General features: G+C 50.0%; 1 protein-coding gene across 3 annotated transcripts in view; it reads right to left on the bottom strand.

The window, feature by feature from the left end:
* Hnrnph3 (heterogeneous nuclear ribonucleoprotein H3) overlaps window positions 1–4,040 on the bottom strand; it is a 9,891-nt gene extending 5,851 nt beyond the window's left edge. For 2 of the 3 annotated variants that reach the window (XM_059244140.1, XM_059244142.1), the window contains exon 1: window positions 3,914–4,040. The gene's annotated coding sequence lies outside the window, so the exon portion shown is untranslated. The remainder of the gene's footprint in view (window positions 1–3,913) is intronic. The other variant, XM_059244141.1, reaches the window with a different exon arrangement.
* Window positions 4,041–7,681: the final 3,641 nt, after the last annotated feature.

Genomic DNA, 7,681 nt, shown 5'->3' with positions numbered 1-7,681 from the left:
TACATGGTGGCACATGTCTTTAATCCCAGCATGTGGGAGACAGTGGCAGGCTGTAAGTTCAAAGTCAGCCTAGTCTACATAGTGAGGCTATCTTAACAAAAAATGAAAACAAAAACATGGGGTAGAATGGCTCACTAATCTGCCACTTGATGGCTACTTAAAATATTGAATTTCTGAGCCTGGTATTCACGATAAAATACAGCAGCAGTTGCTGGATAGTGGTGCATGCCTTTAAGCACTCAGGAGGCAGATCTCTGGGAGTTCCGAGACCAGCCTGGTCTACAAAGTGAGTTCCAGGACAGCCAGGGCTACACAGAGAAATCGGGGGGGGGGGAGGAGGGGGGGGGGGACGACGACAACGACGGGACACACAGACGGACAGCAGTAGGTAAGTGAGGTATTGGCATTCACTACGGTATTTTACAAGAATATTTATATTCTGTAGTTCTGATCTGCTTCAGATAAACATTCACCTTTGACAATTAGACTTGATGGACCCTGTAAAGCAGGGGTTCTCAACCTTTCTAATGCTTCAACCCTTTAATGCAGTTAATGTTGTGGTGATTCCCCCCCCCCCAACAATAAAATTATTTTTGTTGCTACTTCATAACTAATTTTGCTACTGTTACAATTTGTTAACATTTGTGTTTTCCAATGGTCTTAGTCAACCCACAGGCTGAGAACCATTGCTGCAAAACCACTGAGATGCTCCACAAAATCTCAACTTTATCTGAAAGACCATTTCGGTCCTGAAAGGAAACAGAAATATTAAAGGTGTTTTGATGTTTAATACCATTCTAGAGTACCCCTGAAAGACAGTACCATATCAACTTTGAAATAAAAGCTCAGAAATGTTTTACCATCTCCACTATTTTCTTAAAAACAAAAAGGGAGCTGGGCGGTGGTGGCGCTCGCCTTTAATCCCAGCACTCGAGAGGCAGAGCCAGGAGGATCTCTGTGAGTTTGAGGCCAGCCTGGTCTACAAAGCGAGTTCCAGGAAAGGTGCAAAGCTACACAGAGAAACCCTGTCTCGAGAAAAAAAAAAAGGGGGGGGGGCAAGAATACAGCTCAGTGGTAGAATGCCTACCTAGCATGCATGAGGCTGCAGGCTCAGCTCAATCCCCAGTACCACAAAAGCAAACCTCCTTAAAGTGGAGGTAGTTATTCTTTAAATTAACTCTTAGGTTAGAGCAGTTCTCTCTTGTGGTGACACTGGCCCCCACCCAAGACAGGGTCTTGCTCTCTATCCTGGACTGGACTCTGCAATGGGATTACAGGTGCTACCACACCAGCTTAGGAGAGTCCTTCCCCTCAGTGTAATGACTATCATTCATCATAGAGAGCACTGGCTACTCCTGCACCCACATGGGTGATCACAACCTTGTATAGCCCAGTTCCTGTGGATCTGACACTTCAGGCTTTCTACAGGCACCATGCATGCATGTGGTGCACACACATCCACACAAGCAAAACACTCATAAAATAAAGGGGGCGAAGTGGTATTTCAGTAGCAAATGCAAGGGAGAAAGCTCTTGTGTGTAAGACTTAACACACCAGTTTTGCTAGTATCAAGGATAAAGTTCTTAAATTCTCTGAAAAACACTAAGCTGCTAATAAAACTTTCAGAGCTATGCAACAGTTTACTATTTAGAATACTCCACTCCAACCTTTCTTTGCAACACTCTTATCAACTGATCACTACTCTGCTTTTGGAATCCCAACTGTTCTCAGGCCCCTTATTCTAGACCTTGAGACAGGGAGACCAACCTGAGTTACACCACCCCCTCAAATCAAGAGTGTCCCAGGTGCAGTCCCTTGCCTGTAGCCCAAGTAGACTGGAAGCCAAAGCAGAAGGGTGGGTTGAGCCCAGGGGGTCCCAGGCTGGCCTGGGTAAACAGTGAAACACTACCAGAAAACCTCCAAGTGTTAGTGCCAATTAAAAATACTAGCAGTTAAAATGAGGCCAAATTTTTGAGACTTTAAATAAAACTTCCTAAAGGAAGCAAAAATTTCAGTCACAAAAGACTACATATTACTTCAATTATACACAACCCGAGAGTATAAAAATCTATAAAACATAAACATGATCTGTGACTTCCAAGGTCTGAAATAGAGAACAGGTCAGCATATGGAATGACAGTATGTACATCTTTTTGAAATTATAAAAGTGTTTCTAAAATTGAGTTGTGATACTCTGAAAACTCGTACTAAAATCTGTATAAATATCACTTTAAACAGAAGTTAATGGATGTTACGAACTGCCATCCCAGCAGTTGGAGGCAGAAACATCAAGATCCTCGAATTTCAAGGCCAGCACAGTCTACAGAAACCCTATGTCCAAACAAAACCATCTTGTAGGCAGAGGCAGGGGACTGCAGGAGAGTTAAGAGGGCAGCCTCCTGTACATATCCAGTTGCAAGCTAATATCAAGAGCCTGTTTCAAAAAACCCAAAAAGATGTTTATAATGTAATCCAATCAAGAAAATGTGGGCATATTACTTAGTTCTTTACAGCAGAGTCTGAGTTCTTTGCATTTTAAAAGCCCATTAAGGATCTGCTTTTTCTAGGCGGCATGGGCACTACTGTAAGCTAACTTCCAGACCCAGGGTGTTCTTTTTCCTTTTTAACCCAAAGTCAATGAAAAATTACCGACACAGTTCTGATTTAAGGACCCGCAAACACCTCCACCAGCACGCGATTAGGCTAGGCTTTTGTTGTTGTTCAAAACATCACAGTTCAACATCCTAGCCATCAAATCAAAACGAATATATTTGACTTCCGGCCTTAATTACAAGTCGACACAAAACAACTCTTGGGACAATTAACTACATAAAACCTTACTGAACGGTCCACCCCGACCTACAAGCAGTCCCACAGTTCCCCCGGACCCGGCCTTTTTGAAACACACCCACCTCATCCTATTCCTATCGGGTAAAAGCCACTCACTTCTCTTACAAAATGAAACTCTCGGTAAACATCTAATGTGTGTGTGGGGGGGGGGGACGACGACCCTCTGGAGATGCGTACGTACTCCATCCGCAGCTCAAATCTGGACTCTAAAGGCCGGCTAAGCATCCTTTACCTCTCCTCCTGGAGACCGTCCGTGTATCTAGCTTGCCCTAGAGCCCGGAGAACTAGGGGACACCCCGCCTCCGGCCCGGGGCCAGACCCGGGAAAAGGCCACCTCGGCCACCGAGCCGCGCAGTTACAAAGGAGGACCGCGTCCGCCTTTGTCCTGCCTCGGGAGCTGGAGCGCCCCCGTCGCCGCCGGCGTCTCCTGTCCCCAGCTCCACCTGTCTCACCCTGGGAAACCGGCGTCAGCCGTCACCAGCAGCCCGGCCAGCCCAGGTAGTCGTCGTCCCCCCGGCCCCCCCGGCCCCCGGTCCGCCGCTTCGAGACCACGGAGGACCGAGGCCGCCGTGGGAGGCCGGGCCGCGCCGGGCGCCATTTCCACCCGGGAGCGCGTCCCGCTCGCCCCCCGCTCGCCCCGCTCCCCCCGCCCTCCTCCTCCCTCCCGGAGAGCTCGGACTCACCACCCCCCCCCCCGCCCCAGCTCCCAACCCCCGGGCCCTTCCCCAACACTTTCCACCGGCCGGAGACGACCACGAGTTAGCCCGAGCCGGGAAAGGCGGGAAGGCGACCCCGGCAGCCCACCGGCCCCAAGATGGCGGCAGCCGAGCGGGCGGGCGGGCGGGCGGGGAGAGCGGGCGAGCGGCGGGCAGAGCGCGGCGTCGGCGGGCAGACAGCCCCGGAGGCCAGCCGCCGCCAACACTCCCTCCCCCGCCGCCGCCGCCGCCGCCGCCGCCGCCGCCGCCGCCGCCGCCGCCGCCGCCGCCGCCGCCGCCGCCGCCGCCGCCGCCGGGCCCCTCGTCCTTCTCCCGCCTCGGCTCTCGGCACCGCCGGCCCAACCTACCCCCTTCTACTTCGGATACCCTGTGAGGCGCTAGTAACGCCGACGCCGACGCTCGCGGGCAGGGACGGCCGGCTCGTCCGCGGGGAGCGCTCCCGACAACGGTTTTTTTTTTTTTTCTCTCTCCCCCCCTCCCCCCGCCAACCGTCTCCGCCGCTGACAACCGCTCGCGGAGCTGCGCAGCACAGACACTGGCAAGGGGGGAGGGAGCGAGCGAGCGAGCGAGCAAGCGAGGAGGAGGGGGCGGGGCCGAGCGCCCCGGCCGCCCGCCCGGCCGCCCGCGCTGCTCTCGCGAGACTTGACTGACAGGCCGGTGAGGGCGGGGCGACCTGCACCTGCGCACTAGGGGGCCTGGCCCGGCTGCCTGGCTGCGGCCGACTCCGTACCCGTCTGGCTCACCCGACGGCCCCGCGGGGCCTCCGAGCTCGCCTTTTAGGGAGAGCGTGAGTCGGTTCGGAGGGGAACCGTGATGCCGCGCTTGGCTGAGGCTCTTTCCGGCTCCGCTGGGAATAAATCCCATCAAGGCCCGCCCCGTGCCCCGCGTGGAAGGAGCCACGTGGTTCTGCCCCCCCAACACCAGGGAAAGGCTTTTTCTCTCGTCCACCATGCTTGCATTATGCAATCGGAAAGAATGCGTGTTTGGCCTCAGAAAGATACCCAGATACGAAGATACCCAGCAGGATTTCGGTCCCAGCCTGGGGTTTTGCTCTCCGTGCGGAGCCAGCCTTGACCTCTTGATTGGTTTCCTACCTGCCACGTTTCGTTTTTCTCTTCACTAAACCCAGGGACAGATCAGGGGCTCAGGGCAGTTGACTCCGTTTTCTAAATAGTTTGGAGTTCCTGAAAATGATGCTTCACAGGCAACACCTAGGGAACGCTTTTTGAGGTTCCGTGATGGTACCACGGTTCCTCATGACACCCCTATGGCCTTCTAAGTTTTAACACAAATGGCACACGGAAAGTCTGTGGGAAGGTGGAGAGCAATCTTGGGGGAAGAGACTTAGAGCAGGAGCTGGAGAGATGGCTCAGAGGTCCTGAGTTCAATTCCCAGCAACCGCATGGTGGCTCACAACCATCTATAGTAGGATCTGATGCCCTGTTCTCACAAAGAGTTGTACATGCAGATAGAGCTCTCATATGCATAAAATAAATCTTAAAAAAAAAAAAAAAAAAGACTTAGAGCAATTAATGGGCAAAGAGAAGATGAGGTATAGGCCAGGCAGGATGGGTGAAGGCTGTAAACGTGAATGTGAATGGGGATACATTGTAGTCATCCTGTCTTTGTGCTAAGGAGACTGGGAAGCCCATCAGGAGTGGAGTGGGGCTGGGAGGGGACCTTAGCAGTGGAGAAGGATGAGTTTTATTTACCATGAGATTTTTTTGTGTGTTTAGACTGGAGCCAGGAGGCCAATTACTTAGTTTCTGGTATGGAAACTTCCATTTCACAGCTTTAATTCATCTTCAAACCTACTTAAATTTCTTTAGTACTCTACTGATTTTAACCCAGAATATTCCTCAGAGGAAGTGGTGGGGGGGTGGGCAATGTGATTATAATTCCAGACAAGAAACCCAAAAGATGTTGCAGAAACCGTAGTAGCTCGGGTTTATTAAGAACTTACTGGAACTAGGTAAGGTTAGCAAATCATTGTCTTTGTTCTTGGGTAGTCAAGGATATCCTTGAACTCCTGACCCTCCTACCTCCCTGTCAACTGTGTCTCTATAGCCCTAAAAGGTGGTATTCATTTCACAGATGCTGTGCCTAATCCCAGAACAATAAAAATAGTTGCCGAAGGTATAGAGTCGAGTGATGCAACGCTAAACCTTTTTTTTTTTTTTTTGTGGTTACAAGTAAGTTAGTAGTTTACTGGTTGGAGACTTTGCTGAAGTTATCCTATTGTTATTATAACCCTCTAAGGTCTCCCCTTTCTTTTAATAGCTGTGGATTGAATTTAGGGCCTAAAGCATGTTCTCCCTTTAAGAAGTAATTGGTTTATTAGCAAAACTCGAAGCTCCACACTTAGGATGAATTCTCCCCAGGGCCTTCCTTCCCTGGATTTAAATTACATGGCTTCTTTATTCTTTCATTCTTTCAACCTGATTTGGTAGGTGGAATTCTGTAATCCCTTTCGCTCTTTGCCTGGAATTCAGTCCACTTACTGCCTGAATGAATTTGGCATTCTTTGCACACACTTTGTGTGGTTATGGGCGACAAGCTTCCCATCATTCTCGTGAATCTGATGTATGACTTCTCACCACCAGTAGTGATGTTTCTTTTGGAGGGTTGTGGTTGTTGTTGTTTTCATAATTTCTTTATGGCGAGCGCTCTTTACAAACACTATGAAGATTTAGAAGGCCTTTTGCCTTTTTATTACAGCAAGTAGGAATTTTTTAGTTTAAAGATGCATTATGCAGTGGTAAACGTAATTTTTATTAGCTTCCTCCCCCACACATTTGAACCCTGTTAGTAAGGCTTGGTGCGATTGGACCCTGCTGCTTCTCCAGTGATGGTTTCCAGATGGATCGCTAAGGAATTGTTTCCATGGAGATGGTTACAACTCAGGGCTCCCAGCGGCTTTCTTGATCTCCCCTCTCTTTTCACCCTTCTTCCCTCCCCTCCCCCACCTCCCTACCACCTCTCTTTCCTCTCTAGGCAGAGAGATCAGAGGGACCCTGAAGGGGATTTTTGTTACAGTTCACAATAAGAGAAATGAAGCAGGAGGAGGAAATGGAAGTACCCAACCTCCCAGAGGAAAACAATAGAGGCACATGTGACTGTGTATTAATCCATCAGCATGAAAAGGAGAGGAAAATTCCATGCAGGCCTGCCTGAAAATGAAAGAGAAACTGAGAGATTGCATTCTCTTGGGGCAGACAGAGCACATTAGCTAAAAACTAGTTTACAATCGATGTTCATATATCCCTAATGATACTGCAGAGTATCATTAACATGGGATTATCATAACCATTTTGCCCGTATGAAAACAAACCCAAAACAAAACAAGCCACAGAAACGTATTGGTGTTGTGTCTAATCAGTGTTTAACGGCTTGGTAACAGCAGCTCTGACAAAACCTTCCTGAAGGGCTTCTTTGGTTCATGCCCGGCTATCTGGTGTCTTTAGGGAAGGACCACCTTCTCCTCGTGACCATCATTGTTTCTCAGGACAAAGATTTCATTCTTGAGACTTTGTTTAAACGACTTCACTGGGAACTATGGAAACCAAAAGACCTCATCTAGGATGATTCTAAGGACAAACGGTAGCCTTATGGCAGGAAGCACCTCACCCATTCATTCTGTGTGTGTGCATGGAGGCCAGAGCGCAAGCGTCTTTAACAGTGTGTGTGTGTGTGTGTGTGGTGTTTGCAGTGCAGGTGTGAAGGGCAGAGGACAGCTTTCGGGGGTCAGTTCTCTCCTACCATGTGGGTCCTGGGGAGTCAAACTCAGGGTGGTAGGCTTAGTGGCAAGTGTCTTTACCTGCTGAGCCGGCTCACCTGCCCTGACCACCGACCACCTCTTCATGAGACAGAGTCCATCATTGGCCTAGGGGTTGCCCAGGCCAGGCTGGCTGGTCAGCGAGCCCCCAGAGATTCTCGGGTCTCAGCCCCATGTCCAGCTTCTTCTTCATGGGCTCAGACTCAGCTCCTCATGCTTGTAGGGCAAACACTCTGCCAGATGAGCCATATCTTCAGCCCCGTTTTTGAAAATAGTTCCAAGTGCTGAACATTTATTCTGCTCCAGTGATTACTGTGGGTGCCAAGGGGTAGGGGGTGGG

This window comes from Peromyscus eremicus, chromosome 16_21 (genome assembly GCF_949786415.1).
Source record: "Peromyscus eremicus chromosome 16_21, PerEre_H2_v1, whole genome shotgun sequence".
Taxonomy (NCBI): Eukaryota; Metazoa; Chordata; class Mammalia; order Rodentia; family Cricetidae; genus Peromyscus; species Peromyscus eremicus.
This window is presented reverse-complemented; position numbering and strand designations above follow the sequence as displayed.